This window comes from Halichoerus grypus, chromosome 15 (genome assembly GCF_964656455.1).
Source record: "Halichoerus grypus chromosome 15, mHalGry1.hap1.1, whole genome shotgun sequence".
NCBI lineage: Eukaryota > Metazoa > Chordata > Mammalia > Carnivora > Phocidae > Halichoerus > Halichoerus grypus.
This window is the reverse complement of record NC_135726.1, coordinates 60,190,433-60,199,552: the sequence shown is the minus strand read 5'-3', so window position 1 is coordinate 60,199,552 and position 9,120 is coordinate 60,190,433. Positions and strand designations below refer to the sequence as shown.

The 9,120-nt window shown below is 39.9% G+C and overlaps 1 protein-coding gene across 1 annotated transcript in view; it reads left to right on the top strand.

Annotated features, from left to right (window-relative positions):
* The window catches only part of LOC118533232 (uncharacterized), a 102,540-nt gene that overhangs the window by 56,892 nt on the left and 36,528 nt on the right, over positions 1–9,120 (top strand). The window lies entirely within an intron of this gene.

The following is a 9,120-nucleotide window of genomic DNA, read 5'->3' as shown; positions in this document are numbered from 1 at the left end:
TGGTTCAATCCAGACATGAAGCATGTCCAGTTGTGAATAAGGATCCTGAGGGTCTTCTGTGCAGTTGTGTCTTTAAGCCTCAGTGCCGGACTGTTCTTTGTCTAGCTGTATCCTATACCCTGCATTTAAATAAAAGCCCTAAGGGAGAGCGCTCTCAGAGCCTCACAGTTCCAAAGATAGGTGTGATATCTCTATAGGTATAATCATAGTTAAAGAAATCAATGTATAGAAATGTATACATATGTACATATCCTAGCCCCCCAACTCTGACAGTCAATGATTTACCAGTCTAAGAGAGCACAACAGTGCTCAATTGTTTATTTACAAATACCATTTTCTGATGAAAGGAACCAGAACTCCTTGGAGAAGCTGATTCCAATCTGGGACAGAAAAGGTGCAACATGTGCCTGAAAACATTCTTGCATTTGGAAACAAAGAAATTCTCAAAGAATAATATTCACACACATATACACACACACACACAGGCTGTAGCTTTAAGGTGTTCCCATCACCCAGATCTGGGACAAATTTAGCATCAAAATAAATTCTTTTTAAAGATTTTATTTATCTATTTGACAGAGACACAGCGAGAGAGGGAACACAAGCAGGGGGAGTGGGAGAGGGAGAAGCAGGCTTCCCGCTGAGCAGGGAGCCCAATGCGGGGCTCAATCCCAGGACCCTGGGATCATGACCTGAGCTGAAGGCAGACGCTTAACGACGGAGCCACCCAGACTCCCCAACATCAAAATAAATATTGATAGTAGTTAATTAGAAACCATTGAATATATTAAGAATCAGAGCCCAATTTCTTTCTCAGGCAGTGATTCATAAAAGGTCCAGGTTTCCTTCCTGCACTCCAAAACTAGAAAATGAAGCAAAATATATGATACAGTTCAAGACGTCTCCAAAACTACCCTTGGGTTCAATATTTCACTAGAAGAATGCACAGAACTCAGCAATGCCATTATATTCATGGTTACAATGTATTACAGCAAAAGATTAAAACCAGCAATAGAAGAAGGCCCATGGGGCAGGGTCTAGGAGAAACCAGGCACTGACCTTCCAGTTGTCCTCTCCAGTGGAGTCAGGTGGATGGCACTGATTTTCCTCAGCAACTATGTATGACAATACACATGGAGTATTGCCAACCAGGGAAGCTCACTCAAGCTTTGGTGTCCAGAATTTTCACTGAGGGTTGGTACTGCAATAAGTCTGCCCTCGTTGCTGACCTTAGTCTCTAGTTCCTCTGGAAGTAGAGCTGATAGCTGTGGGCCAAGTTACCACCCACATGGTCGTGTGATCATAGGATCCAGGAGCTCCACATCTGTTTCCAAACTTGGCCCTAGGGGAAAAGAGGCTACCTGCTTGTGAATACAAAGAGGACCTCCTTGGATTCCCCTGGTAGCATATTCCTGCACAAATCATTTCCATTTTATTAGGGAACACTTCTGGGCACTGCCTTCCTTATTAGAGTGTTTCTCTAACATCACCTGAATCATTATGGGTATTTCAGGTGTCAGAATTACTTCATGATTTTCAGTCTTATGAGCAGTTTCAAATCCCAACGGCCAGTTAGTAATTGTATCTCAAATGGAATTTTTCTGGTCCAACATCCTAGCAGTTGCCCCTGGGTGGCATTCAGAGGCTTTTGCCATAGGTAGGCCCCAACCTGGATTCCATATAAGGCTATCACAGAATCATAGAGCGTAATGTATGCTATCAGCATTCCAGCTTCTACCATGTCATTAAAGTGGTAATCTCTTTGTCCACCAGCTATTTCTATTAACAAGCTGTGTGGACTCAGGCAATCTTACTGGTACTCATTTGGCATGTGCAATCTATATTGTTTGAAGCAAATTTACATGCTTCCATTTTACAGTACCAAATAAGGGAAGATAGGAGTCATTCATTCCCATATGGATATTTCCTTGTCCCAGCACCAATTATTGAAAAAGAATTCCAAACCTACTGCACTTCAGTATAATCTTTTTCACAAGTCAAATGGCAGTATAGGGATATTATTTTATTCTATTTCTCTATTTGTCTATCTGTGCCACAATCAAACTGTCTCAATTTGTGTAGTCTTTTAATGAAATGGTGTGGTCTGGTTGGGTAAAGCCTACTAATTTTTTCTTTCGAACTGTCTTGACAGTTTTTGGCCTTTTGATGTCCCTATAATTTAAAGTCAGTTTGTCAATTTTCTTCCCTTTCTCACACATGTGCGTGTGCACTCACACACAACTTGCTGGATTTTGGATTGCACTGAATTTTTTTTTTTAAAGATTTTATTTATTTATTTTTTGACAGAGAGAGAGACAGGGAGAGAGGAAACACAAGCAGGGGAAGTGGGAGAGGGAGAAACAGGCTCCCCGCTGAGCAGGGAGCCCGACGCGGGGCTTGATCCCAGGACCCTGAGATCACGACCCAAGCCAAAGGCAGATGCTTATTGACTGAGCCACCCAGGTGTCCCAGACTGCACTGCATTTATAAAGCAATTTGGGCAGTCCTTGAAACCAACATGAAACACATGTATATTACATTTTGAAGTGTTTGTTCAAAGTGTATTCCTCTCACTTTATTGGGTTGTGTCTTATGATTAAGTTGTGTTCTTAAAAATTATAAATTTCCTTGTGAAATTTTTTGACAAATTTATAATGTACAAATTTTAGGTGCATATTCACTCTGACACACTTCTCACCTATTCACATCCAGCTCCCCAACTGGAAAGAACATGATTTACAATGGAGGAGTGTGATATTGTGATTTATAAGAAAGATGTTTCGTCATTCATTTGTGAGCTGTTCTAGCAAATTAACTGAACCCAAACTGATCCTGAGAAACTCTGATCTATAGCCAGTTGGTCTGAAGTACAGGTGAGAATCTGAACTTGAGGGTGATGTCTTAATTTGGTGGGGGTGGGGCAGTATTATGGGACTGGACCCTTAACTTGTGGAATCTGACGCTATCTCCAGGTGGATGGAGCCAGAATTGAGTTGAATTCTAAGACACCGAGCTGGTGTCCAGAGAATTGCTTGTTGGATGTGTGGAAAAATTCCTGCCCACATTGAAATTGATACCAGAACAATTAGTGAGTATCCTTCATTCATTTTTAAGTAATCACTAATGTTTCTTAACTCACCTCTGATCGACTTCCTCTTGAGTTAATTTCTCCTCCCCATTCCCTTGGTGGAATTTACTAGTCAGTGACCATAGAAAGTCAGTGATAAATGATAGCGGGACATGATTCCCCCATAGCCCCACAACTGGGTTATCACCAGTCCAGTAGTTTGTCGACAGTGAGGCATCTCTTCAATATTTTAATGTTAATTACTCTTTATTTCATTTCATTTACTCAATTGCAAAATGAAAGAAGGAATTACTGACTTAATTAACCCTGAATTGAACCATCACTCTGGAAAATTTGGGAGAAAAAAGTTCTCAAAAATCCTACTGTGTAAAATGTGGCTCATAAAACAATAGTAGAAAAGATATAACATTTTACATATTTGGCATTCTGGATGGTTTTTCCACACATGTCTTTACAATTGCAGGCACACTAACAAACTCCAAATTACAAGTCATGCTTGAATATTATTTTTATAAAAGATCATGTAAATTTTGTGTAAGGGGAAATGGACATAAAATAATATTTCAACAAAAGACTAAGTGTATCTTGAGAAATTCAATGACATTTCCAGTGTTATGCATCTTTCTAATGTTTGTGAGAAAAACATTTCATAATTTATTATCTCTTTCCTCTAGGAATTTCCTATTCAGAAACACTGCCAAGAACATGTTAAGAGTACCATTCTTATTTTACATTCTATATATTTAAATATTTTCTTTACCTTTTATTTTTTATTTTATGTATCTTTCATTTTCCATTACTTTTTAATTTCAATGGATGCAAATATTAAAAAAAACTGTTTTGTTCCAAAAAAAAAAAAAAAAACGAAACTGTTTTGTTCCATCTAGTTTGGTTCATGTTTAGTAATATTTTACTCATAAAACTTTGAAAACATACTGCAATATTTTTATCTAACAGATTTGCCATTCTTTATGTTTAGATCTAGTACTTATTTTTCTCTAAGATTAAAGCTAGAAATGTTTGCTATGAGTTTTTAACTAAATCTCCAATATTTTATTTTTTCCAATATTTTAATATTTAGTAATTTATTTTAAATAAATTATTTCTTCCAATAAATTCATCATTTACTTTTATCAAATATAAGTGCCTATAAACTTATTCTAGGTATAAAATAGTAAATATGGGTTCTTCTGTTCTTGTTTTTACCAATACAAATATTGGTAGTGATATTTTATATGTTATAATGCAATTATTTTCATCAAATGGATTTACTTATTTAAAATTTGCTATACTTTTGTTTATTTTTAAATTATTATTTTTAATTTCTTGAGAGAGAGAGTGCTTAAGTGGAGAGGGGAGGGGAGGAGGGAGAAGGAGAGAGAGAATCCTAAGGAGCCTCCATGCCCAGGACAAAGCCCTACATGGGGCTTGATCTCAACTGTGAGATCATGACCTGAGCAGAAATCAAGAGATGGATGTTTAACCGACTGAGCCCCCCAGGGGCCCCTTGTGCCTTTGTTAATAGCACAGGAACATCAGAAACATTTATATTTGTATTGGAATTTTATTCAATAAGGTACTTATTTTTGTGAATTTAGTTATTGCAAATGGAAAAGTTTTCCTGTAAGACAGCAGTTCTCTTTTATTATTTGAAGTGGATATTATTAATTAAATGCAATTGTTAGTTTTTCAACATTTCCTCATATTTCTTAATTTAATTTTATTTTTTTTAAAGATTTTATTTATTCATTTGTGAGAAAGACAGAGAGAGCACAAGCAGGGGGAGAGGAAGAGGGAGAAACAGACTCCCCGCCGAGCTGGGAGCCCTACGTGGGGGGGGGGGCTGTATCCCAGGACCCGGAGATCACCACCTTAACCCAAAGGCAGACACCCCACCATCTGAACCACCCAGGTGCCCTATATTTCTTAATTTTAATATTGTATTGCACAATTTTGGTTGTGGGTTTTTTTTCTTTTAATTAAAATATTTTATTAGGGCGCCTGGGTGGGTCAGTCGGTTAAGCGTCTGCCATTGGTTCAGGTCATGATCTCATGGGTCCTGGGATGGAGCCCCTTTTCAGGCTCCCTGCTCAGCAGGGAGTCTGCTTTTCCCTTTCCCTCTGCCACTGCCCCTGCCCCTGTTTGTGCATGCTCTCTCTCTTAAATAAATAAATATATAAAATCTTAGAAAAAAAGATTTTATTTTAAAAAAAGATTTTATGGGGCGCCTGGGTGGTTCAGTCAGTTGAGCGTCCAACTCTTCATTTTGGCTCAGGTCATGATCTTGGGTTGTAAGATGAAGCCCCATATAGGGCTCTTGGCTCAGTGCAGTCTGCTTGGGTTTCTCTCTCCCTCTCTGTCCCTCGCCCCTGTGCTCTCTCTCTCTCAAATAAATAAAACCTAAAGAGATTTATTAAAGAGAGAGAGTGGCAGTTGGGGCAGAGGGAGAGGGAGAAGCAGGCTCTCTGCTGAGCAGGGAGCCTGATGCAGGACTCGATCCCAGGACCCTGGGATCATGACCCGAGCCAAAGGCAGACACTTAACCAACTGAGCCACCCAGGCTCCCCATGTGTTTTGTTTCTTAAATTCCATGTATGAGTGAAATAATATGGTACTTGTCTTTCTCTGACTATTTCATTTAGCATAATATTCTGTAGCCCCACGCACAGCTTTGCAAATGGCAATATGTCATTCTTTTTTATGGATGATTAATATTCCATTGTATATATATACCACATCTTCTTTATCCATTCATCAGTTGATGGACCTTTGGACTCTTTCCATTATTAGGCTATTGTTGATAATGCTGCTATAAACATTGGGGTGCATGTATCCCTTCAAATAAGCATTGTTTTATCCTTTGGGTAAATACCTAGAAGTATAATTCCGGGATCATAAGATAGTTCTATTTTTAACTTTTTGAGGAATCTCCATACTGTTTCCCAGAGTGGCTGCGCCAGTTTGCATTCCCATCAATAGTATAAGAGGGTTCCCCTCTCTCTGCATCCTCACCAACACCTGTTGTTTCATGTGTTGTTAATTCTAGCCATTCTGACTAGTGTGAGGTGAAATGTTGTAGTTTTGATTTGTATTTCCCTGCTGACAAGTGATGTTGAGCATCTTTTCATGTGTCTCTTAGCCATCTGGATGTCTTTGGAAAAATGTCTATGTCTTCTGCCTATTTCTTAACTGGATTATTTCTTTTTGGGTGTTGAGTTTTATAAATTCTGTATATATTTTGTGTTTTTTTGTGTGTTTTTTAAATAAATTCTGTATATATTTTGGATAATAACCCTTTATCAAGTATGTCATTTGCAGGGCACCTGAGTGGCTCAGTTGGTTGAGCATCTGACTCTTGGTTTCAGCTCAGGTAATGATCTCAGGGTCTTGAGATCAAGCCCTAAGTCAGACCCCGGGGTTCTATGCAGATTCTGCTTGAGATTCTCTCCCTCTCACTCTCTCTGTCAAATAAAAAAAAAGTCTTTTTAAAAAAAGTGTGTCGGGTGCCTGAGTGGCTCAGTTGGTTAAGCAACTGCCTTTGGCTCAGGTCATGATCCTGGAGTCCCAGGATCGAGTCCCGCATGGGGCTCCCTGCTCAGCAGGGAGTCTGCTTCTCCTTCTGACTTCCCCTCTCTCATGCTCTCTCTCAAATAAATAAACAAAATCTTTAAAAAAAAAAAAAAGTGTGTCATTTGCACATATCTTCACCCAACAACAATTTGTTGATTGTTCACTGTGCAGAAGCTTTTTATCTTGAAGTCCCAATAGCTCATTTTTACTTTTGTTTCCCTTGCTTCAGAAGACATATCTAGTAAGAAGTTGCTTTGGCTGATGTCACAGAGGTTATTGCCTGTGTTCTCTAGGGTTTTTTTTTTTTATTAAAGGTTTTATTTATTTATTTGACAGAGATAGAGAGAGAGAGAGCTTTCACAAGCAGGGGGAGCAGCAGACAGAGGGAGAGGGAGAAGCAGGCTTCCCTGCTGAGCAAGGAGCCCAGTGGGGGACTCGGTCCCAGGACCCTGGGATTATGACCTGAGCCAAAGGCAGACGCTTAACCGACTGAGCCACCCAGGTGTCCCACCCTGTGTCTTTTCATTAGAGTGTTTAGTCCATTTACTTTCAGAGTAATTACTGACAGAGATGGATTTAGTGCCATTTTATTACTTGCTTTGTTGTTGTTTCTGGAGATATTCTCTGTTCCTTTCTAGTGTTTGTCATTTTTGGTCTTTCCTTCCTACTCAAAGAGTCCCTTTAATATTTCTTGCAGGGGTTTAGTGGTCATGAACTCCTTTAGTTTTTGTTTGTCTGGGAAACTCTTTATCTCTCCTTTTTTTTTAAGATTTTATGTATTTATTTGAGACAGAGTGAGAGAGAGAGAGAACATCAGCAGGGTGAGGGGCAAAGGGAGAAGCAGACTCCCTGCTGAGCAGGGTCCCCAATGCAGGGCTTGATCCCGGGACCCTGCGATCATGACCCGAGCGGAAGGCAGACGCCCAACCGACTGAGTCACCCAGGCACCCCTTTATCTCTCTTCTAGTCTGAATGACTGCTTTGCTGGATAGAGTATTCTTGGTTGCAAATTTTTCCCATTCTGCACATTGAACATATCATGTCATTCCCTCCTGGCTTGCCAAGTTTCTGTGGTGAGATCTTCAGCTAGCCTAATTGGTCTTCCCTTATAAGTTAGGGACTTCTTTTGTCTTGCTGCTTTTATGATTTTTGCTTCATTAGTATATTTTGTTATCTCCAATACGTCTTTTTTGCTTAACCTGTTTTTTTGTTTTGTTTTGTTTTGTTTTGTTTCCATGGGAGTTCTCTGAACCTCCTGGATTTGGATGTCTGTTTCCTTCCCCAGATTAGGGAAGTTTTCAGCTATAATTTCCTCAAATAAACTTCTTCCCCCTTTTTTCTCTCTTCTTCTTCTTGAACTCCTATGATAGGCATGTTCTTAGGTTTGATGGAATCATTGAGTTCCCTAAGTCTACTCTTGTGATCCATCATTCTTCTTTCTCTCTTTTGTTCAGCTTCATTATTTTCCATAATTTTATCTTCTATATTCATTTATTCATTCCTCTGCTTCTTCCATCTTTGTGGTCATTACAGCTAGTCTGTTTCAAATGTGTTATTACATTTTTCATTTCTGCCTGATTGTTTTTTTTTTAAAGATTATTTATTTATTTATTTGACAGATAGAGACACAGCGAGAGAGGGAACACAAGCAGGGGGAGCGGGAGAGGGAGAAGCAGGCTTCCCACTGAGCAGGGAGCCCGATGTGGGGCTCGATCCCAGGACCCTGGGATCATGACCTGAGCTGAAGGCAGATGCTTAACGACTGAGCCACCCAGGCAACCCTGTTTTTTTTAACTCTTATTTCTGTGGTAAGGGCCTCACTGAAGTCTTCCATTCTTTTCTCAAGCCCAGTGAGTATCCTCATGATTGTTGCTTTAAATTCTCCATCAGGCATATTCCTTATATTTGTTTCACTTAGATCTCTGGCCGTGGCCTTATCTTGTTCTTTCTTTTGGGAAGAATTACTTCATCTTGGCATTTTGTTTAGGTCTCTGTCTTCTTCTGTGTATTAGAAAAGCCTGTTATGTTCCCTGATCCTGAGAGTAATGGCTTTATGAAAAAGAGGTCATATAGTGTCCACGGCCTGGTCCTTCAGGGAGTGTCTCTGGTGCTGCATGCACTCTGATGCTGTATTTTGACGCTTCTATCCTTCAGGCCAGTCATCTGTAGAGGCTCTCCTTGCCTGCAGTGGGCATGTGGTAAGTTTTCACTAGGTGTGCTCTGGCCTGCTTGTTAAATGAGACCTGATGCTACTTCCACTAGAACTGAAGCCTTGTAAAACTCTCTGGTCAGGGGATGTGGTGTGTACAGGGCTTTCTGCTGGTTTTCTGGGGAAGGGGACCGCTGCACTGGGACTTAAGCCACTCGCCCTAGAAGGGCAGTACTGGCAGAGTGCAGGTGGGTGTTGTATGCAGGTGTATGCAGGTTAGGCCTCTGGTGTTGGCACCGTGCTCTTTACTGAA